Genomic DNA, 24,855 nt, shown 5'->3' on the forward strand with positions numbered 1-24,855 from the left:
AATATATTCAGGTTCCATCCTAACCATTGATTTCTCTCCTATTCACCTTCGGATTCAACCAAGGTCACAATGAAAAATCTCACCACATTGACTAATTTCATTCTTCTGGGGTTGACAGATGTCACTGAATTCCAGATTGTGCTTTTTATCTTCCTTTTTCTCCTGTATATATCCAGCATCCTCAGCAACCTGACCATTATCACTCTCACTGTACGAGACTCCCACCTCCAGACAACCATGTATTTCTTCCTTCAGAATTTTTCCATCTTAGAAATTTGCTACGTATCTATTTTTACTACCAGAATCCTACTGAGCATCTCAACAGGTAACAAAACCATCAGCTTTGCTGGCTGTTTCCTTCAGTACTTTTTTGCCATATTTCTGGGGGCCACAGAGTTTTACCTTTTGGCCACCATGTCCTATGACAGGTATGTTGCCATCAAAAAATCACTGCATTACACAACCATCATAAGCATCAGAGTCTGCATCCTGCTTGTCCTCTGCTCTTGGCTGGCTGGCTTCCTGATTGCTGCCCCAGCTGTCCTAATAGCAAGTCTCTTGGACTTCTGTTCATCCAATATAAAAAATCATTATTATTGTGATATTACTCCCCTTCTGAAGCTCTCCTGCTCAGACACAGGCCTGGTAGAGCTAGTTAATTCTCTCTTAGCCATAGTGACACTCACCTTAGGGTTGGTGATTTTCTCCTACTCAAATATTATCCAGATAATACTGAGATGTCTTTCTGTCCAGTAAAGGAAAAAGGCCTTTTCCACCTGTTCTTCCCATATGATTGTGATTTTTCTCTCCTATGGCAGCTCTTCATATACGTTAAACTCTCAGCAAAGGACGATTTTATCTTCCGAAAGGAAGTGAGTGTATTCCCAACTACAATCACTCCCCTACTAAACCCTTTCATTTATACCCTAAGGAACAAATAAGTGATACAAGCCTTCAGAATTTGGTCCAAAAGATCATGAATCATTAATAAGACCCACAATTCAAGTCTACAAAGATGAATGAAGAAACAGATTTCCCAAAATGCTTTCTCTGATTTAAATTCATCCAACAAAATTTTAAAGTGTTTACTGTATGCAAAGCATTGTGCTAAGTGTTGGGGATGAAAAGATAAAAGTATCTTCAAGGAGCTTACTTTGTGCTGGAAATGTGCATCTGCTTAGATAGATAAATTTAAAATCGAGCCAAAGGTATTCAAAGTAGTTTCAAGAGGTTGAATGTTAAAAGCTGGATGTGTGCTGTGGTTAAGGAAGATAGACTTCTAAGAGGCAATGGTGAGAGAGGAGTACATTCCAGATATGGGGGAATCTTACGTGCAAAAGTACAAAAGCAGAAGATGGAATGCACATACTAGCTATCAGATCAACTTATCTAGCTAATGGAGTGTAGTAAACAAGTAATATGACACATGGTAAGACTGGAAAGTTAGGTAAGTGTAATGTAATGCCAAGGAAAAGCAACTTCCCAAGGTTCAAAATACCAGCATAGGTGCTCTCCATTTTATTTAGTGACAAATTAAGAACAGAGAAGGTCAAAACATGACATCATTCCAAATACAGCATTTACTAAGGGTGATTAAATAATCTCCAAGTACTACCCCACCCCAGGACCTTACATTCATTCAATCAATTAGAAAGTCCCTGTTCTAAATACTACCCCACCCCTAGGCTGTACCTTCATTTAGTCCATCACAAACCCCTCTTCTCAAATGGAGATTAGTTTCCAATCTAAATAAAGTACATTCATTTGTTCAATCATAGAACACAAAGAGGTCAAAAGTTCCCCACCCCTGGATCACAATTGAATCTACCCCAGAGTTACAACAAGTTTAAGCACAGCACTTAATACCCAAATGGAGATCTTTTCTTCATCTTGACACAAGGCAAGTTCTCATCAATCTTAGTTCCAGGGGAGACAAGGCTTAGCAAGGCCACAAGATACATTGCCAGTCTCTTCATTAATTCATCCTCTGTCTGCAGAACAGTCCTAGACCCCTGAAAACATTAGCAAAACCCTCTTCCAGGATTTCTGTAAACATACAACAAGAAAATCCTTCTTCAGGGCTTCTGAACCAACAGAAAGGTTCCCAGACCCCTGCAACAACAGCACTGTCCTTCACCAATGGACAGCATTCACTCTCTGTCTGCAGGACAGTTTCAGTAGCTCTGAACCAACAGAAATGTTCCCAGACCCCTGCAACAACAGCACTGTCCTTCACCAGTGGACAGTATTCACTCTCTGTCTGCAGGACAGTCTCAGGAGCTCTTAGCCAACAGCCAGGTTCCAGGACTTCTTCAACAGGACTGTCTTTCAACAGTGGACAAATCTGGCAAAACAACATCAAAACAGACAGACAAAGTACCAGCAAAACAGCCATGTCTCCTCAGTCCTTGGCAGCTCCAGGAGCAGGTCTCAAAAGTTTAGGGCGATTCAAAGTGGCCCTCAGCAATCCTATCAGTCTCTCTCTGCCTCCACGAGGGTGCTGCTTCCAAAAAGTTCTTCTGCCTCTCTCTTGTCTCTCCAAATCTACGTCACCAACTCCTCCCAGTTCTTGTCTCTCTTTTCAAGTCAACAAGTCCATCCCACAGGTGGGATTAACAAGCTCTGGGTTTTAACACAATCAATTTGAAAACCAAGCCAATACAGGGGAATCTTTATATTCCATTACTATCACAGTAAGAGGCAGACTAAAAGGTCTCAAATGCCAGACTGGGAATTTTATAGTTTATCCTAGAGGCAATAGGGAGGCAATGAAGATATTTTGAGTAGAAATTCCTATGTATAGTGGATCTGTGTTTTGTTAACATTAATTTATCATCCATAAGAGAATGGATTGGTGAGGAAAGAAACTGGCACCAACTGTCCAAACTAGAAGGGGTAAGCATCTGAACTAGGGCAGGGATTGTGTGAGTAGGTAGAAGAGAATAGATGTGAGATGGGTTGTGCAAATAGAAAGAAGACATTGGGGAAAACAACCAACACCGAAAAAATAGTGAATGCCACAAAATTATAGATATCAACCATGACTCAGATGAAGAAATATGAGAGCTCTCAACCAATCCTTTCATCGATATCAGAGGTCCACAGGTGCACATTGCACATGTTTTTGAACTTATTAAATGTATCTATCACTTGTATTGATTTTTTCCTCTTTAAAAATATAAGTTGTTATATGGGATAATTATCTGAGAAGGAAAGGGGGAGGTTAATTTATAATTATGTAAGAAATAGAAGATGTCAAAATTTTATTCCAAGAGATGAGAAATGAGAGGATATAAGGGGGTGAGAGAAAGATACTCCTTACAAGGATGGCCCCAAAGTTACACACAAAAAGGGTGATAGAGACAAATAAAAATAGGCAGGCTGGCATGGGGAGTTTGGAGAAGGGTCAGGCATAATGGGATCATTGAGATGCCTATGAAATATCCAAGGAAATGTCTCATAGTACTAGGATTTAGGGTACAGTATAGAGCTAGATGTTTGGCTTTGGAAAGCACCTGCTTAGAGATAATTGAATTAATGGGAGTTGATGAAATCATCAATAAAGTGAATGTAGAAAAAGATGAGAGGTCTCTGGACAGAACTTTGGGGGCATAAACACTTATTGATGATGATCCACAAAGACCCCTGAGAATAGATGGCCATGTAGTCATGAGGGAAGACCAGAGGAGATCAGGGTCTTAAAAATCAGTGAGGAGATAGTGAATCATGTAAACACAATAGGATCATGTGGAAAGGGTGCTTAAAATCTTAGCCCAAAGCTTTCCATTTAAGGAAAAAGCATTTAAAAGGAAAAAACAAAACAAAACTAATTATGTTTGCAACTGCAGGACTCTGGCAACAGGGGTTTGGAAAATGTAATTTAAAGATGTGTTTGTATGGACTGTTTTTGTTTACATTTCTTTTTTTAAAATAAATACTGTGTTTGCTTGTAGAAACATAACCAACATTTTGAACCAGGTTAGCTTTTTATTTTATACTTAAAATTCCGGTATTGACACTTCACAGGCTAAGTATAAAATGAAGTTTTTTTGTGTGTGCACAATTATAGTGGATTGCAAAACTTAGTATATCAGTGATACCGTTCTAAATTTGTAATGTATATGGCATGATGTATTTTTATCTTACAGAATAAATAAATTGTATATATTTTTCTCTTGATAAAAAAGTCAGTGAGAAGAGACTGTCTAGGAAAAGCAAGGCAATCACAGTCTAACAATCATTAGAGTGATAAAGTAGAATGGGGACTGAGAAAAAACCATTGGATTTGAAGAGATCCTTGGCAACCTTGGAGTGTACAGTTGAATTGAGGGGTGAAATCAAAATTGCAAAGAGTCAATAAAGAGGAAATAACACCTATATTTAGCCTTTTTTTTAGGAATTTAGTTAATGAAAAGGAGAAGAAGGTATGGACAACAGCTTAAGTGAATGGTAGAGTCAACTAAAGGGGTTTTTTGGTTTTGCTTTTGATGGTTGTTTTTCTAAGGATGAAGGAAACTCAAGAATATTTTCTAGATGTCAAGAAAGGAATTGATGAATAAGGAAAGCTTGATAACAAAAGTGTAACAACCTCTTGCAAGAAGTTAATGACAAAGATCCTGAGATTTGTAATTCTCCTAAGTTAAGAAGAAAGGAAATTCTTGTCCAACAGGTCAGCCCTCAGATGGTAGGGTAGATATTTTTTATGTATAGACTAAGGAAGAAGTTTTGGACTCTGAAGGAGGAGACAGAGTATGGTCATCCCATGGCAGCAGCATGACCGTGACAACAGCAGATGTCTACCACACCTTCGGTTTCCTTCTTCGAGTCCTTAAAGATGGCCTCTCTTTGTGTAAGCAGAGAGGAGCATATCTAGGTGTTTTTATATAGCCCTCCGATACGATTGTAGGATCACTGAGAAAAACAAAATAAGTCTTAAAAAAAAACAGGCATTTCCTGGGTAACAACCCTTGCCTTATTTTCAGTTGATTGTGATATATTTTTTATTCTGTTAAAAAAAATACACTTGCTTGATTTTATATTCTTGTAAATGCTTGTATTGTCTGGTGTCACTTTGTTTACATCATAAGGGTCCGTTGGAAGCCCCTCAGCAGAGTGGACTTCCTAACACAGGGCTAGCAACTTAGCCACCAGTCCAGCATTAGACAGCTTTACTCTTTAACTGGAGACATAAGCATAAGCCATTTCATATGATGATGACAGAATTACTATGAACACAGGTCATATTTTATAAATCTGATGTAAAGAAAGGAACCTGAGAGTAAATGTATATTACAAAAGAAAGAGAACAATTGAGGAGGAAAGATCCCACGAATGACAGCAGGGGACAAAAGCAAGAGAACAAGAATACAATGAAATATTTATTACAATGCAAAGAGCTTTGCAAACCTTAAAGCACTATATAAATACCAATGTGTCATGTATGTAATATGTATGTTGTGACCTGTTCTCTCAGGACCAGACAGACCACATCTCTACTCAGTGTTCTAATGTACCTTGAGGGACTGGGGAGTTCTCTCATCAAGGGAGCTTTTTGCTGATTATGATTCCCTCAACTCGTGATTGTGCCAGTACTTAGCACCTCATTTCCATTTATCCACTTAACATGAAGTAATATCGGGGCAGCTATGTGGTGCAATGAATAGAGCACAAGCCCTGGAGTCAGGAGGACCTGAATTCAAATCCAGCCTCAGACACTTAACACAAAAACTAGCTGTGTGACCTTGGGCAAGTCACAACTCCAATTGCCCTTTCAAAAAGCAAAAAAAAAAAAAAAAACATGAAGTAACATAGCAAGAACACATGGACACATTTTCCCCAGTGCCTCAGTGCATATCCTCCCCATAACACATCACTCTAGGGGTGAGAGATTAGGCTCAAAACTTTGTTCCTCAGATCCTACATAACATTGTAATCAGCAAATTCATGTCTAAAGGGATCACGGCTGCCAGATGAGTCCCGCTGGTCTGGGATCCCGAAAGTCACTGACAAAGACTGATCCTTGCTCATCACGGTATCTGTTCTGTGCTGGCTGTAAAACCTAACCTGGATTCCAACTGACATTTGTGTCTCACTTTTCCAAGGTTGAAGACTCCATTCTCTTTGCCAGACACCATGGTCACCTAAGATTCACCCAAAAATGAACAAAGCAAAAAGATGCTAGATAAAATTTGGCACTTTTTTAATACCTCAGTAGTTATGTGTGCTCGATAATCTGTCTCTCTAAAGCATTTCCCTTTTTGTTGTTCAGTTGTTTTAGTCATGTCCAACTCTTTGTGACCCCATTTGGGGTTTTCTTGGCAGAGAGACTGGAGGGGTTTTCTATTTCCTTCTCCAGCTCATTTTATCAATGAGGAAACTGAGGCAAACAGGATTGAGTGACTTGCCCAGGGTCACACAGCTATTATGTATCTGAGGTTAAATTTGAACTCAGGTCTTCCTGACTCCAGACCTGGTGCTCTATCCACTCTGCCAACTAGATGCCTAAAGTAGACATGTAACTTCTGTGCATTTAGCTGAGTACCTCTATAAGCACTCTACTTAAACATCTGCTTACAGATAGCTTTCTCTAGGAATTTGTCTATGAAAAAGTATGATAGTTTGAGGAGAAGGTTGAATCTGGGGGTGATGCTAAAGGATGGGGATAATTTAGACATATTTGTATGTAGGAAGGAAGAAACCAGTAGACCAAAAGGGAAAGACTAAAGATCAGAGAGACCGAGACAGACAGACAGAGAATGAATGAATGAATGAGTGAATGAAGGATGGATGGATGGATGGATGGATGGATGGATGGATGGATGGATGGATGGATGGATGGAATGTTGGGGAAATATTCTGGGGAAAGATAGGAAGGGATAGAATCAAGGGGATTTTTAGAAGAGTTTGCCTTGGTGAGAAAAATAAGTCACATCGTAAAGACTGGCCTATTGCTAGACCCTAGCTGACAGAAATAACTCCATGTATCACCAGTCATTGACCTTCCTATGTACTGTGAAGTTCCTGTCTACCCAATAACTGGCTTTATCAGCTACATTTAGGTAAGGAATTCCAGATTAGCAAACTATCACTTTAGCAAACTTCACCTAATCCATTTATACAAGGTTACCAAACTCTCCTAATCACAGTGCCTTTGTGGTTGATAAATGGGAAAAGGGGAGGGGGGGAACTGTCCATATAACCCACTGGTTGAGTATCTATCACTAAGGTCCCTCTCCAACTTGTTCCCTGTGAATCTGCCCAGCAACAACAATCAGATATAGAGAGACTCAGAGATCTGGGCTCTTGATCTGAATGTACATTCCAAAGTATAGCCTATCATGCTCCTATAGGCCTGGGTAGCTACACATTTACATGCTTGCAAGTAAGTAACTGAATAATTTGCTATCCTTTGAGCACTTATGGTTCTTCTGGGTACCTCTTCCCCCACAATGTCCTCATACACATCTTCATAAGAAGGTGTTATAAGAGAGAAAAGATTAGAAGATGATGTCAAGAAGGAGTAAGATGTAAGCAAAGGGAGAAGAGGGATTTTGCAGAAATGGTCTATACTTTCTCAGTAAAGAATGAGGCAAGACACACGAGTGGGAGGCAGAGTCAAGATGGCAAAGTAGAAGAAGGACCTCCCTGCTTCTCTGGCTTCCACCTTCCCCAATCCATGTAAAAAGGGGACTCTAAACAAACTTTAGAGCTGCAGAACCCACAAAATGACACAGAGAAGCTAACCTCCCGCTGAGGACAGCCCAGCAGGCCGGCAGGAATCTGCCAGCGCAGCACTCTGAGAGCCGAGCCCAGACCCACGCCAAGGTTTTAGCCCCAGGGCGGGCCTGACCAGCTGCTGGCCAGAGGGACTCCAGATCAGCAGCAGCTGTAGCTGTTTCCAGATTTATAGACACATAGATGCAAAAGACAAAGTGAGAGGTCAGTGCAGTCTGTACTGCACTGGTAGTAGTCCAGTAGTTGGGAGTGCGTGGCTTTTGCCCCCTAGGGCGAGAAGCCACTAAGATGCCCACACAGCCAGCCAGCACCACATGGCAGCTTCAGCTCCTGTCCTGCAGAGTGTAGGGGGACCAAGCACCAGTCTGAGGGGTAATCACTCTTGCTTTAACCTTCTTGGATCTGGATTGCAGTCTAGGGTAGAGGTAATGGGGTGTGTATCCAGCTTGCCAGAGCGTGTGGAGACCTCAGAGAGGGCACCCATCTAATGCCTCCAGCAGCTGAGAAAACTCCAGCGTTTGGGAAGAAAGCTCCCCTGTCTGGTGGCAGAGTCCCACTGTGGCAAAAAGCCCAGGGGTCAAGTGACTGAGGGGCAACATCACCAGGCAAAGGAAACAATGCAGACAGAAGATTCCAAAATGAGACTCCTTTTTTAGGGACAAAAAGGAGCAAAGCATGGAACAGGAGGAAGACAGTGAAGTCAGAACTCCTGCACCAAAAGCTTCAAAGGAAAATACAAGCTGGTTACAGGCCATAGAGGACCTTAAGAAGCAGATAAGTAGAGCAAAAATTGGGAAGAGAAATTAGAACAATGCAAGAAAATTATGAAATGATTGTCAACAGCCTGACTGGGAAAAATCACACCTTAAAAAACAGACTGACTCAAATGGCAAAAGAGGCTCAAAAAGGCAACGAGAAGAAGAATGCCTTAAAAAGCCGAATTTTCCAGATGGAAAAAGAATCTCAAAAACTCAATGAGGAGAATCATTGCTTCAGAATTAGATTGGAGCAAATGGAAGCTAATGATTTTATGAGAAATCAAGATGCTGTTAAACAGATCCAAACAAATGAAAAAATAGAAGGCAATGTGAAATATCCCATTGGAAAAACCACTGACCTGGAAAATAGATCCAGAAGAGATAATTTAAAAATTATTCAACTACCTGAAAGCCATGATCAAAGTAAGAACCTAGATATCATCCTCCAGGAAGTTCTCAAAGAAAACTGCCCTGATGTTTTAGAATCAGAGGGGAAAATAGAGGTTGAAAGAATCCACCAATCACCTCCTGAAAAAGATCCCAAAAAGAAAACTCCTAGGAATATTATAGCCAGGTTCCAGAATTCCCAGATTAAGGAGAGAATATTACCAGCAGACAGGAAGAAACAATTTAAATATTGTGGAAACACAATCAGGATAACCCAGGATCTGGCAGCTTCTACACTGACGGATCAAAGGGCTTGGAATATGATATTCTGGAGGGCAAAGGAGCTGGGATTTAAACCAAGAGTCACCTACACAGCAAAACTGAGTATCATGTTTCAGGGGAAAATATGGTCATTCAGTGGAATAGAGGACTTTCAAGCATTCTTGCTGAAAAAACCAGGGTTGAATAGAAAATTTGACATTCAGATACAAGAAGCAAGAGAAGCATGAGAAGCTAAACAGGGAAAAGAAATCATAAGGAACTTATCAAAGTTGAACTACTAACATTCCTACATGGAAAAACAATAATTGTAACTGATGAAACTTTTCTCAGTAGTTGAAGGGAATAGAAATATATATATGAGTGTATATGGGCAGATGAATACATATGTGAATGTGTGTATATATGTTTACAGGTGTACATAGATAGAGGGCACAGGACCAATTTAACAGGAAGGGATGATACTTAAAAGGTGAAATTAAGAGGTGAGAGAGGAATATAATGAGAGTAGATGGGGAGAGACAGAATGGGATAACCTATCTCATATAGAAGAGGCAAGGGAAAATGGTTACAATGGAGGAGAAGAATAGGAAGGCAAAAGGGAATGGGTCAACCTTATTCCCATTGAATTTGGCTTGGGGAGGGAATGAAATACACACTAAATGGGGTATCTCACCCTCCATGAGAGTAGGGGGGTGGGGGAAAGGGATGAGAGGAGGGATGATGGAAGGGAGGGCAGGCTGAGGGGGAGGGAAGTTGGGAGCACCCACTTTTGAAAAGTGGGACTAGAACAAGTGGGAGATGGGATAGGAGGGAGGGAAATATAGTCAGTCTTTTACAATATATCTACTATGTTATTGTTTTGCATTAGCCACACATGTACAACCTATATTGAACTGCTTATCTTCCCAATAAGGGTGGGAGACAAGGGAGGAAGGGAATGAATCTGGAATTCAGAGTTTTAAAATCAAATACTCAAATATATATATATATAGTATTATTATTAATAATACTATTTTACATGTAATTGGAAAATAAGATATACAGGGACTGGGGCATAGAGATCCACTGGAAAAGTCGAAAGGGGTATAGGAGAAAATAAGGGAGAGAGCAAATTGGAGGAGGGGATATCCTGTGGGACTGCTATTTTAGGGCGGTGGATAGGGGGAAAATGGGGAAAAATTTTGTAACTCAAAATCTGGTAGAAATGAATGGTGTAAATCAGAAGTTAATGAAGCATTTGAAAAAAATAAAATAAAATCCATGCACAAAAAAAAAAGAATGAGGAGAGGCCATCAGATGACAATATAAGGGATAATGTGGGAAGCTTGAGAAAAAAAGAAAAGTTTTAGAACCGATTCTATGATGAGTGGGACAACCAATCAAGTAGGGAGAAATTGAAAGATTGCCTTGCTCCAGTGAAGGTTCAGTTGGAATTACACACATAAATATGTAGTCAACCTAGCTGACTCAGTGGCATGATGCTGGCTCTCTTCAATAGAATATGAGTAGGAATGGGGGAAGAAGATCGTGGAACTGCTTGAAGTTTGGGGTGTAGTTCTGGAGAGAATTGAAAGCCACATGAAAAATGTCAATGAAAAATGCATGAATGGATAGGCTTGGGCCTATGAAGGACAGAAAAAGTGTGGATAGGAAGTTACTAAATGAAACAAGAATGGGAGATTGGACCAGAAGGTCTCCTATTTTCCATCAATGAGAAAGAATTCAGTGGACAATTCACTGTAAGGGACATAGCAAGGACTGCTCCAAACCAAATAGTGCTGGACTTGGAGAACGAGAACTTGAGTTCAAATTCCAGGTCTCTTACTTATTCCCTGCATAACCTTGGCTAAGTCACTTAATATCTGGGCCTCAGATCCTTCAGCTATAAAATGAGAGAGATGGAATAGATGAGTTCTCATGTTCTAAAACAACAACTTCCAGTATCTCCCATTACCTGGAACAGCTGGAAAGGTCCCCAGAGAGTCTTCATCACAAAGAGATTTGGATATCAGGTAACTTGTGCATTGCTGAGGATACCCAAAGTCAGTGGAAGATTCCAGAAATTCAACTGATTCTCGCCCAGTACCTATTCCCATACCTCTCTGGACCCTCTTTCTGCTCAAGGTTTATTTCCAAAGTTGCCAATTAAGGAAGTTCATTAAGATCTTCAGAATGAGCATCCCCAGGGCACATTTAGATAACTCATCGAGATGAACTCCCAATGCTATACTGAACAGAGCAGATAAAACCTGGGTGATTCTCATCATTGTAGAACCTGCCAAAGATACCCCATGAGACCTGTAGGGGTCACCAGCATCATTTCTTTTGGAACACACTCTGAACATCAGTCCCATTTCTTCCCTTCTGACTAAATCTACCTGTCCACTTACATAAGGCCTGCTCTCCCACAGTCTTTGAATCAGTTGAAATTGCAGTAATAAAGGAAACAGATGTGGAAAATGCTCACAAGTCTGCCATGCGTAAAGATTAGCTGATCTCGAACAGACCCAGAAGCCACAGAACTTGCTCTTCTCTGAACACCAGGTCTATCCACATCACAGAACCATGTCTTCTAAGCAGCAGAAGATGCCTTGTACCTCACCTCCCCAAGTTCATCAGCAGCAAGTGAAACAGCCCTGACAACCACCTCCCCAGGAACCATGTGCCCCCAAGGTACCAGAGCCTTCCCATTCTAAGGTGCCAGAACCATGCACCACCAAGGTACCAGAGCCATGCACCAGCAAGGTCATTCCACCTCCAGCTCAAGAGAAGTGGCCACAGGTCCCCAAGGCCAAGCAGAAGTAAGATGTCCCAGGACGACACCCTCCATGGGACTAGCTGACAGATGAAGAATGTTCCTTACCATCAGCTTTCTAATCCTAATTGCTGTCTGTACTTCTAGGGAGAGAGTTCTCCCCGGTACTTTTCAGCCTATAATTATCATGCTGAAACCAATTAGCAAAGGTTCTGCCCTTCATTTGGGTCCTGAAAATGCTACAGAAGTCTGTCCCCACCCTGGGATTCCTAAGCACCTGGATCAGGCTGAGGCTGCATCTGCCTGAGCTAGCCCTCTGGCAACACAGCTCTCAGGAGAGCCTTGGCCAGGCAGTAGTTGGACTAGATCAGGAGTGGGGGACCTGCAGCCTTGAGGTCACATGTGGCCTTCTAGATCCCTAAGTGCGGCCTTTTGATTGAATCCAAATTTCACAGAACAAATTTTTTGTTTTTCTTTTTGTTCTGTAAAATTTGGATTCAGTCAAAAGGCTACACTTAAGAATCTAGAAGATCACATGTGGTTTCAAAGCCTCAGTTTCCCTTCCCCTGGACCAGATTGTCCCCAAGGTTCCTCCCAGTTCTGAAACTCTGTGATTCTATGAAATACCCCCAGAGATCCTGAAATCAGCTGGGAAACCGAGGAGCAGTCACCCATGATCATTACTTATCAGTGATTTGACATAAGGAATGATCCATAGTGCTAATGTTTCCAAAATCCTTGTAAACATAAAAGGAAATAGTATCATGCAGGCCTCTCTTGGAATGCTCTTGGGAAGAAAGCTAGAGAAAGGGGAAGGATTACTATGCACTCCCCAATAGCTTCCTCATGTTAGGTCTTGGAGAAGGTTCGTCTTACTTCTATTTCATAGAAAGGAATGACATAGGGTATCAAAAATTGTATGTGCACATTTCTATGTATATATGGAGTGTCCCAAAAGTCTTAGTGTATTTTTAAGCTTTAATAACATAAAACTACACTAAAACTTTAAGAATATTCTATATACACATATACTTGCACTTATATTCACACTCCTCCCCACCCCATAATGAGTAGGCAAAGAAGACACAGACACAGAGAAAGAAAGAAAGAACTACAAAAATGGAGGAATCAAAGGAGAATAGTGATCCTCAGAGCTATGACAAAGGAATGGAAATAAGAAATGAGCAATAAAAAAAATCAGATGGAAGTGTCACATCTAAAATGATAGGATCAAAGAATCTTACAAAGCCACAAGGAAGTTCAATGCCTTTTACAACGTGTCCAATAAGCAATCATCTAATGAATATTTCGTGAAACAATCTTCCATGAGAGGGGATGCATAACCTCCTGAGAGACTTCATCCCCATCCTGGCAACCAGCAGAAATGTTGTTCTTATAGTTAGCCCATATCAGCCTTTACACAAACTTTATCCATCCTCCCAGTTCTCATTAGGGGATAAGGGGAGTTATTAGCCTGGGGTCCAGGAACTTCTTCTTTTAAAGTTTTTTTAAATTGACATATATGAAGGTTTTTTTTCACATCACTATACTAGCGTGCCCCCCCCATTCCTACCACTTCCCAAAGAGCCATTCCATGTAATAAATAGTATTTTAAAGACAAAAATAGAAAAAGAAGAGGAAACAAATCAACATAAACATCTACATATCAAAAATATTCTGGGGCAGTTAGGTGGCACAGTGAATAGAGCACCAGCCCTGGAGTCAGGAGAATCTGAATTCAAATCTAGCCTCAGATGCTTGACACACTAGCCATGTGGCTTTAGGCAAATATATATTTCAGAATATGTATATATATATGTATATTCTGAAATTATTTAAAATGTGCAACATTTGTCTCACCTCCACAAAGGGGAGGATGAGAAGTATCCCTTCATATAATTTCTTTCAAGTCATGCCTATTCTTTATAACATTGCAACATTTACTTTTCATTTATTGTGTATGTGTGGGGGTTTTTTCCATTTACATTGTTGTAGTCACAGTGTGTGGTTTTTTTCCTTGACTCTGCTTGCTTAAATCTGTGTCAGTCTATGTAGAGTTGTCCATGTTTTTCTGTATTCATCATACTCATAATTTCTTAGAGCACAGAAATGTTCCATTACATTGATATACCACAATTTGTTTAGTCATCTCCAATTGATGGGCATCTACTTTGTTTCCAATTTTTTGTAATCCAAAAATAATGTTGCTATAAAAATTTTGGTATATATGGAGACTTTCTTCCTATCTTATCTTATGTCCTACTCAGAGTATAAGCCTAGTAATATAATTGCTGGGTCAAAAGTATGGACATTTTAGTCAATTTATTTGAATGATTCCAAGTGGCTTTCCAAAATGGGTATACTGCTCCACAGCGCCAGCAATAATGCACCAGTTTACCCATTTTCCCACAACCTCACCAACATTGTCTTTTTTCCTCTCTGCCAGTTTGCAGACTGTGAAGTAAAAACTCAGGGTTCTTTTGTTTATTTATCTTATTATTGGTAATTTGGAGCATTCTTTCATGTAGTTTTAATAGCTTACAATGCTTCTTTGAGAACTTTTTGTTCATAGCCTTTAACCATATATCTACTTGGAAATGGCATTTATTTAATGGATTCTGTATCTTGAATACCAAATCCTTATAAAGAAACTTGGTAAACAGATTTTTTTCCCATTTGACTTCTTCCCTTATCTTAGATGTACTCATTTTGTCTGTATAGATGCTTTTTTGTTTCACATAAGCAGTTATTTTATTTTTATACATACCTCTATACCTTGTTTGGTTGATAATATACCTACTCATAGCTGGGGGATACATGTGATCTACTTGTCTTTTAATATTTTTATAGTATGATCTTTAGTCATATATCGTGGAATACAGTATGAGGTGGTGTTCTAAGCCTCATTTCTTCCAGCTTGCTTTCCAGTTTTTCCAGAAGTTTTGGTCAAACAGAAAGGAGCTCTTTTCTAAGAAATTTCTGTTTTCCAGTTGAAAAATGGGTTGTTGAGTTTCATTGTTTTTTAATTTTTCCTTGTCTGATCTATTATATATGTGTGTGTGTGTGTGTGTGTGTGTATGTGTGTGTGTATATATATATATCTACCTCTATTTTTCTAACCAGTAGCATTTGGTTTTGGTGACTGCTGCTCTGTACTATACTTTGAGATCTGGAACTATTGTTCCCTTTTCATTCCTACTTCTGTTCTTGATTCCTTGATATTCTCGTTCTTTGGTTTTTTCCATCGCACTTGCTCTTATGGTGTCAGGTTCTATAAAGCATCTTCTTGCTAATTTGATTGGCATAGCATTAAAAGTGTAAATGCTCTTTGGCAGCATTGTCATTTTTATTATGTTGGCAAAGTCCAACCATGAGCATTGAATGCTCCTTCAACTATCAAAGTTGTTCTTTATTTCTTTAAGGAGCATTGTTTGAGTGAATCTATATAAGTGTTTTGTGTGCTTTGGTAGACTTATGCCCAGGTATGTATGTATTTTATATCTGTCTGGAATAGGATTTCCTTCCTACTTTTATCTCAAGGAGTTTATTATTATTATTATTATTATTATATAGAAATGTAGTTGATTTCGGAAGATTTCTTACGTAACCTACAACTTGCTAATTATTGTGTTGGTTATTACTTTTGCTAGTCCACTAGGATTTTCCAAATAAAACATCATATCATCACAAGTAGGATTTGTTTTATCTTCTCCTTAAGTTTCTTTATGATTTTCATTTCTTTTTTCTTATTGACATTGCTGGTGTTTCCCGGTTTATATCAAATAATAGTGGGAAAAGTGGATATACTTGAAGGACAGCTAGGTGGAGCAATGGATAGAGTACCAGACCTGAAGATTCAGCTTCCTGACTTCAAATCTGTCTTCAAACACTTACTAGCTATGTCACACTGGGAAAGTCACTTAAGCTTATTTGCCTTATTTTCCTTAAGATGTAAGATCCTCAGCTGGAGGAAGAAATGTAAACCTCTCTAGTATCTTTGCTAAGAAAATCCCAAATGGGATCACGGAGAGTAGGACACAATTGAAACAATACTACAACAACAATGGGCATCCTTGTTGGCTTTTTCGGTGTGTTGTTTCATCATAATTTACTCCCACATAATTATTATTTCTGTGATTTGTTCTTTGAAGTTCTCATTATTTAAGATTTCCCTGTTGAATCTATTTGGATCTGTGTCTTTTGTTTGTGATTCCTGAACTAGTAATTATTTTTATTGTGGTATGGTCTGTAAAGGATGGTACTTACAATTTCTGACTTTTTTCAATTTATCTGAAACATCTCTGTGCCCTAAAACATGGTCAAGTTTTGTAAAAACTTCCATGTGAAATTGAGAATATTCTTTAGCCGTTACTTTTTCATAGATTCCACAAGTCTCTTAACTCTGATTTCTCCAGCAATTTGTATAATTCTATGTTTTTCTTTTTATTTTACCCATTTGAAGCTGATAAAGGGGCCTTGAAATGTACTATCACTATTGTGTTGCAGCCTATGTCTTCTTATAGTTCAGTTCATGTGTCCTTTATGAAAGGTATTTAGAGCATATAAGTTAAATTTTTATATTAGTTTGCTGTCTATGGTTCCTTTCAGCATAATGTAGTTTTCTTGTTTATCTGTTTTTATATTTTAAATCTATTTTTTTTTGCTTTGTCCAATAACATGATTATAGTTCCTTCTTTTGGGATTCATTTGATGTATAGTCATTTTTTTCTTTGTACATTTCTGTTTCTTGTAAGCTAAAGATTATAGAGTATTGTTTTCTTATGCAAATTATCACTTTATTTTATTGCATTTTTAATTCTTTCACATTTAAGGTTATGAGCATTAGGCTTATATTTTCCTCCATTTGATTTCTAATATTGGGGGGGAGCATTTCAATTTGGATTTTTTTCCAATCTTCCTCTGTAAACATGGAACTACGTCTCTTCAATTATTTGACCTTAATCTTTTTTAGGGTAATCCCACTCTCACTAGCTCTCTTGCCCTTACCCTCAATTCTCCCTTCAACATGTTACCTTTATCCATAGTTTTAGAATTTTGCTTATTAGTTTTTTTCTTACTTGCTTTTGTCTAGTTATTTAATTCTCCCCATTGTTTCCCCTTATCTAAGTAGTCAAGTAAAATCTCCTTTCTCATCTTCCCTTCCACTTGCTTTATTCATTAGTTTTTAATAAAATATTTTATTTTTCCCATTATATATGAAAATAATTTTAGCATATCTTTTTTTAAATTTTTATTTCCAAATATCTCCCTTCTTCCCTCCCCTTTCCCCTCCACTCATTCTTTCCTGAGTTAGCAAGCAATTTTATATGGGTTATGCATATGCAGTCATAGAAAACATTTTTATTGCTGTTGAGTTGTTTCAGTTATGTCTGACTCTTCATGACCTTATTCTGGGGTTTTCTTGGAAAAGACACTGGAGTGGTTTGCCATTTCCTTATACAGCTCATTTTAAAGATTAAGAGACTGAGGTAAACAGGATTAACTTGCCCAGAGTCACACAGTTACTCAGTGTCTGAGGCTGGATTTGAACTCAGGTCTTTCTAACTCTTGACTCCAGACTGGGTGCTGTATCAACTGTGCCACCTAGCTTCCCTTGGGCCACTTAGCTTTCTATGAGCCACAGACCAAAAAGAAAAAAGAAAAAAAGAAAGTTTTTTAAAAGAAAAATATGCATTCAGATTTCATCAGTATTTTTCCTCTGGAGGTGGATAGTATTTTTCATCATAAATCCTTTGGAATTGTCTTAGATCCTTGTATTGATACAAAAAAAAATAGCTAAGTCATTCATACTTGATCATTGCACAACATCACTATTACTATGTAAAGTGTTCTGGTTCTGCTCACTTCTCTTTGCTTCAGTTCATGTTAGTTTTTCCAGTTTTTTGTGAAAGCATCCTCTCATCATTTCTTATAGTACAACAGCATTCCATCAAAATCATATACCACAATTTCTTCAGCCATTTCCTAATTTATGGGCATACCCTCATTTTCCACTTCTTTGTGACCACAAAAATGCTGCGATAAATACGTTTTGTATATGTAGGTCCTTTGCCTGTTTTTTAAAAATCTCTTTGGGATACAGACCTAGTGATGGCATTGCTGGGTCAAAGGGTATGAATAGTTTTATAGCCCTTTGAGCATAGTTCCAAATTGCCAAGTTGCTCCCCAAAATGGTTGGATCAGTTCACAACTCTACCAACAGTACTTTAGTGTCCCAATTTTTACAGATACCCTCCAAGATTTATCATTTTCCTTTTCTGTCATATTAGACAATTTGATAAATGTGCAGTGGTACCTCAGAGTTGTTTTAATTTGCAATTCTCCAATAAATAGTGAAATTATTTTTTTCATATGACTATTGATCTTTTGATCTGAAAACTCCCTGGTCATATCTTTTGATCATTTATCAACTGAGTAATGACTTGTATTCTTATAAATTTGACTCAGTTGCCTATATATTTGAGAAATTAGGTCCTTATCAGAGAAATTTATTAACAAAAATTTCTTCAGTTATGATCACTGTATATTTCCCTCCATCATATTTTTCACTTGCTTATCCTTCTTTCTCTTTCCTTTCACACCCTTAAAGGTATTTTGCTTTGGACCATTACCTCTTCCAATCTGCCCTCCCTTCTATCAGTGTCCCACATTCTCTTATTTCCTTGCCCTCCTAGTTCTCTGTAGAGTAAGATAGATTTCTTTACTCAATTGAGTGTGTGTGTTATTCCTTCTTTGAGTCAATTCTGATGACAGTGAGGTTCCAGGGTTGTCTTCCACCACCACCCATCTTCCCCTCCACTGTATAAGTTATTTTGCACCTCTTTTATATGAGATGATTTACCTCCTTCTACCTCTCCCTTCTCCATTCTCTCAATGCATCTCTCTTTTTCACCCTTTAATTTTATTTTTTTAGAAATCATCCATCATAGTCAACTGACACCCATGGCCTCTGCCTCTGTATGCTCTTCCTAACTGACCTAACCATGAGAAAGTTCTTGTGAATTACAAGTATCATCTTCCCATGGAGAAATGCAAACAACTTAACTTTATTATATCCCTTATGATGTCTCTTGCTTGTTTATCTTTTCATGCTTCTCTTGAATCTTGTATTTGAAGGTCCAATTTTCTATCCAGCTCTGCTCTTTTCATCAGGAATGCTTCAAAGTCCTTTATTTCATTAAATATCCATTTTCCCCCTGAAGGATTATACTCAGTTTCGCTGAATAGATGATTTCTTGGTTGTAATACCAGTTCCTTTGTCCTCCAGAATTATTACTTTCCATGCCCTCCAACCCTTTAATGTAGAAGCTGTTAAATCTTTTGTGATTTTGACTGTTGCTCTGTGATATTTAAATTGTGTCTTTCTAGTTGCTTGTAATATTTTCTCCTTAACGTGGGAGCTCTAGAATATGGCTATAATATTCCTGAGAGATTTCATCTTGGGATCTCTTTTAGGAGAAGATAGGTAGATTCTTTTAATTTCTATTTTATTCTCTGGTTCTAGGATATCAGGGCAGTTTTCCTTGATAATGTCTTTTTTTCTATTTTTTCTCAATCTCCCTTATTTGCTTTTTTTTTTAGCTTTATTTTTTGGAGGGCAATTGGGGTTAAGTGACTTGCCCAAAGTCACATGGCTAGTAAGTGTGTCAAGTGTCTGAGGCCAGATTTGAACTCAGGTCCTCCTGACTCTAGAGCCAGTGCTATATTCACTGCCTTATTTGATTTTTAAAGTCCTTTTTAAGCTCTTCCAATAACTTTTTTGTGCTTGAGACCATTTGACATTTCTTATTGAAAAAGGAGTGGCTTTTTTAGCTCCATTATCTTCCTCTGAATATGAACCCAGATTTTTGTCTATCTTCATATTAACTATCAATGGTAAAGTTCTTTCTCCCTTCTTATTTTTTTTGTTTTAGTTTGTTTTTAGCAGCTATTAGTGTAATCAAGTTGTAGTCTAGAGGTATGCAAAGTGACGTCCCAAGTATCAGGTCCTTCTTACTGTTATTTTCTGATGTCTGTCTCAGGGCCCAACCTTAGGCTCTTCTCTCTACTCCATTTTAAACCGTGGCTAGGGCCCCCAGCCATACTGTCTCACAAATTATCTTGCTCCCTGATCCCTCCTTGCTCCTAGCTCCATCCAGTGGCTACAAACCACAGTTATCTTGTGTGCCCTGGAACTAAAACTAGAGACTGTTCTCCTGCAAGTGTCCACACAACCAGCAGGGTCCCCATCCCTCCCTCCTGCTCTCACCAGGTATGTACAAGCCCCTTCTACTAGAATCCAGAGCTTAGGATGAGTCTGGTCAGCCCAGCTGCGCTTGGCATCGCTCAACACAGAAGGTCCTTCAATCTTCTCCTATTTAGTCATCAGATGCCCCACGCTGTCTGCAAAATGAAAGTTTCCAAGACTGAGGCTGCTTCTAAACCCAGCTGCTCTCAAGGTGTCTTGTTTATTGATTCTTCAGAGTCAGCCTCAAGGTTCTTGCACTTCACTCAGGCCAAACCTCCCTGCCCCTGGAATTTAGATATCTCCCGGGGTCCTCTCAAATAGTCTTAGGAGGACAACTGCTTTGCCCCATATTTATTTCTACTGCTCTGGGTCAATGTTCTTTCTTTTTTTGTCAAGGAAGTTTGGAGAGCTGAAAGTTTTCTGACCTGCTCCACCATCTTCCCCTTGATAATTTCATGAAAGATGATGTTTAGGCTCTTTTTTAATCATGGCTTTCAAAAGCTCCTGTCAAATGATCTTCCTTAGATTTATTTTCCAGGTCATTTTTTTTAAAGCCATCAGGGTTAAGTAACTTGCTCAAGGTTACACAGCCAGTTATTTCTGGGTGTGGTGCTAAGTATCTGAGCCCAGATTTGATCCCAGGTCATCCCGACACTGGAGCCAGTGCTCTTACTTGCTGAGCCACCTGGCCACCCCTAAGCAATTGGGGGTAAGTAACTTGCTCAAGGTTACAGGTGTTTCTGGGTGGTCAGTTTTTTTTAATGAAATATTTCACATTTTCTGTTTTTTCATTCTTTCAATTTTGTTTTATGGTTTCTTGTTCATTTTTTATTCATTTTAAACTTAAACACAAAATAAGAAAAGAAAAAAAGAACATTTCTATGTGCACAGCAGAACATAAGAGAGAATTCAATATAAAACAAAATCTACTCCCTGGTTCCATGCCCTCCCTTCTTTCTCATAGTCTGATTCCCATTCTTTTGTGGCAGGATAAGTGGTCCCTCTAAGCACAAAATTCCTGCAAGTTGCACACATGGTAAAATCTCCATCTTCCTTTATAAAATAGCTCTCTTCCACCATGGAAGCATTTATCAATGCCTCAACTGAAATAAGATTTCTTCCTTTCTTTCCCACTTTTTCAATCCTTCTGATTACCTCCTTACCCATTCTTCCCAATTCATTCTTCTTCCTGAGAGACTACAGGAGCTATTCTCCCTTCATTGTTAGCTTTGACTTCATTAAGGCACAGCACATATTCTTCTTTATCTCCTTCCTCTCCTCTTTTCTCTTAATCACCTTTCCATTATGAAATTTAGGCCACAAAAAAATAATAATACATTAAACCACCAGCCAAAGAAGACTTCAGCTTCCCAAAAGAAGTAAGTTTACTCCCAATTGCCATCACTCCTCGGCTGAATCCCTTCATTTACACCCTCAGGAACAAACAAGTGATACGAGCCTTCAAGGACTTGATCCAAAAGGTCATAAGTCATTGATGAAAATGAGTTATTTTGATAATTCAATGTGACCATTCAAACCTGCATGGAAAACAAGAAGAAAAAAGGTGAATGAATCAAAAGATTCCCAAAAGCATTCTCTCCGACTTAAATTCATTCAACAAACCTTCTAAGGATCCTAACAAGCAGAAGACATCATGCTAGATCCTGGGGATACAAAGACAAAAGTCCCTTTCTAAGAACCTTTTTTGTGTTGGACCAATACATGTAAGCTAATTAACTGACTGATTAATTAATGCAAACTCTAACCAAAAGCATTCAAAGAAATTTTAAGAAAGAGAATGTTAGAAACTGCAAGAGATTGAGAAGGAAGTGGGTCATGAAGTGGAAGAGCAAGTATAGTTAGCCCTTTTTAGGAATTTAGCTAATTAAAGGGAGCAGAGAATACAAGGCAACAACTTGAGGGGTTGGCAGAGTCAAGGTAAGGATTTCTTTTCTCAGGAATATTTGCAGATGTCTGGGAGGAACCAGTGGGTACAGAGAGCTTGATGATGAGAATGTAATAACCTCTGGCTATGGTTGGCTAGCCACAAAAACCCTGAGATTTGTAGTCCTTCCAAGATGCAATGAGAGGAAACTCTTCTCAAATAGGATGAGAGGAGAAATGTTTTTCATGTCCAGCCCAAGGCAGGAGTTAGGGACTCTAAAGGTAAAGAGAAGAGACGGTGACTGTCCTATGGCAGCAGGATGACTACAGCAACAGCAGATATCTACAACATCTTCAATTCCCTTCTTCCAATCCAGGAAGGATGACTTCTCCTTGGATAAGCAGAAAGAGATAAGCAGAAACTGTGTGTTTTCATCAGGAGTCTTTTGATTTGGGAGCAAGAGCACTGGGGAAAACAAAACAAGTCTTAAGGACTACCTAACAATATCTTACTTAACTGTTTTCACTTAGTTGTGACTCTTTTGTTCTGTTAAAAGAATACATTTTCATGATTTTATGCTCGGGTAAATGTCTAACATTGACCCTGACCTGATGTTTCCTGGTGTCCCTTTGTTCACAGCTAATAGGAAAATTTGGATAACATCAAAAGAATGGGCACCAGGATGAAAATCAAACTGCTATTTGAATAGAAACTTGAAGGAAAGATAAAATGGAAAATGGCTAATTAGCAGTATTGCAAAGTTGGTATATCATGATAAGGTAGTCCTATCAGCCTCCCAGAAGATTATAATGGTAGGAATATAAGTTAAGTTGTTGGATTTGGTTCTAATCATTCTGTAATAAATGCTGTGATTATTTTATAGTAATCATTGCTTTCAACATAAGAATAACTGAACTGTCCTATTTTGAGGCATACTATGCCATGTGTCCTCTTTTTAACTCCCCCACTTAGGCGCAAAGTGGATAGAGTGCTGGGCTTGGAGTCAAGAAGACCTAAGTTCAAATCTGTTCTCAGACATTTGCCAACTGTGTCACCCTGGGCAAGTCACTTAACCCTGTTTGCCCCCCTTTCCTCATCTGTAAAATGAGCTGAAGGAATAGCAAACCACTCTAGTTTTTTTTTTTTTGCCAAGAAAACCCCAAAGAGGCATTGCAAAGAGTTTGACATGTGTGAAACAACTACAAAACAACAATAGAGGGCCTTGGTTCAAATCCTGTCTCTGCTATTTACTACTCCATAACTTCGGACAAATCATTTAACCTTCAGATCCCTTAGCTATAAAATGAAAATGTTGAACTAGTTGACTGAAAATTCCTTCTATATCTGAATCTATCATCCCTGTGTGAAAAATCCTTTTATTGATACAAATTGGCAGTGATTCTAAAAGTAATAATAATAATATTTATCAACTATTACAAACCAGGCATTATACTAGGTTCTTTATAGATATCTCATTTGATCCTCACAATAAACCTGGGAGGTAAGTGCTATTTTGTCCTCATTTTATAGAGGAGGAAATTGGGGGAGGAGGTAAGTAACTTACCCAAGGTCATACAACCAGTAAGTCTCTAAGAGGGGATTTGGACTCAGATCTTCCTGACTCCAGACCCAGCTCTCTATCTACTGTTCCACATACCTGCTTCTATAGTTGAAGTCTTAGAGAGTTGCACACAATCATTAGCCATGGACTATAAAGGTAAACATTGATATCAAAGAGTCAAGATGGCAGAGTAGCAGGAAATAGTTCAGTATACTGTTGGGGGAGAAGGGGAAGGAGGGAGTAAGTCTTTCAAACAGGTTAGAAAATTCACCAGACTTAATCTTGGGGAAAACCCAAGGGAAAAAACACAGTGAGTCATTTTTATGGCTCAGTTTGTCACAAATAGAGATATCAACAGACACTGGGAATAGGATCTGGTCAGTAGAAGAAAGCCAGGCAGAGCACTGCAGCACCCAGGGAGAGGCTGTGCACTGGGGCAAGAAGGGATCCCAGACCTGCACTGAGACATTGACTGGAAGAGGAGACTTCTCACAGATTTGTTACTCATTACCCCCTTCCAGGTCACAGGTCCAAGGCAGATTACAAAAGAGGTCCTGTTCTAAGGGAAAGTGTTGCAGAGGAGGCAGTGGCCACAGTACCTGGGTCATGGAAGGGATGTAGAGAATGTTCAAAGATAAGCAGCAGTGGTGCTCAGACCCAAAAACAAAGCAGGGTCTCAACTTCTAGTGCACTCTGAAATCTGCAGAGGAATAACCAAGGCAAAAATCCCAGACCAAAGAGGATCTGCTTTTCTATGGCTCTGAACCTGCAGAGCTTCCAAGCTAACAGTGGGTGAATCTAGAGGCAGTCTTTCTTTAGTTTTTCAACCTTTTTCAGTCATGTCTGACTCATCATGACCCCATTTAGGGTTTTCTTGGCAAATATAGTTGAGTGCCTTGTCATTTCCTTCTCTAGCTCATTTTACAAAAGAAGAAACTGAGGCAAACAAGGTGGAGTGACAAGCTTGCCCAGGGCCACACAGCTAGTAATTGTCTGAGGCTGCATTTGAACTCAGATTTTCCTGACTTCAGGTCTAGTATTCTATCCACTGCTCCACCTAGCTGCCCAGTCTACTATTGCTCAGAAGCAAACCCAGGTCAGGAATTTGAACAACATAGGTCAGGGAAGAGCAATAGATTTTGCCCTGGATCATAACACTGTAAGGGCAGTGAAAGTTTGCAGATCCCCAACTTGAGTTTGTCCTTAAGACCCTGAAATAAATCAACGTTCAATACCCTAAGAAAG

The 24,855-nt window shown here is 39.0% G+C and overlaps 1 pseudogene; it reads left to right on the forward strand.

The window, feature by feature from the left end:
- Nucleotides 1–69: 69 nt before the first annotated feature.
- Nucleotides 70–21,660, forward strand: LOC138167291 (olfactory receptor 2AP1-like; annotated as a pseudogene).
- The last annotated feature ends 3,195 nt before the right edge of the window (nt 21,661–24,855 follow it).

This window comes from Petaurus breviceps, unplaced genomic scaffold, assembly GCF_028583685.1.
Source record: "Petaurus breviceps papuanus isolate PSGF00001 unplaced genomic scaffold, PetGlider_PUasm1.0 229, whole genome shotgun sequence".
NCBI classification, from domain to species: Eukaryota; Metazoa; Chordata; class Mammalia; order Diprotodontia; family Petauridae; genus Petaurus; species Petaurus breviceps.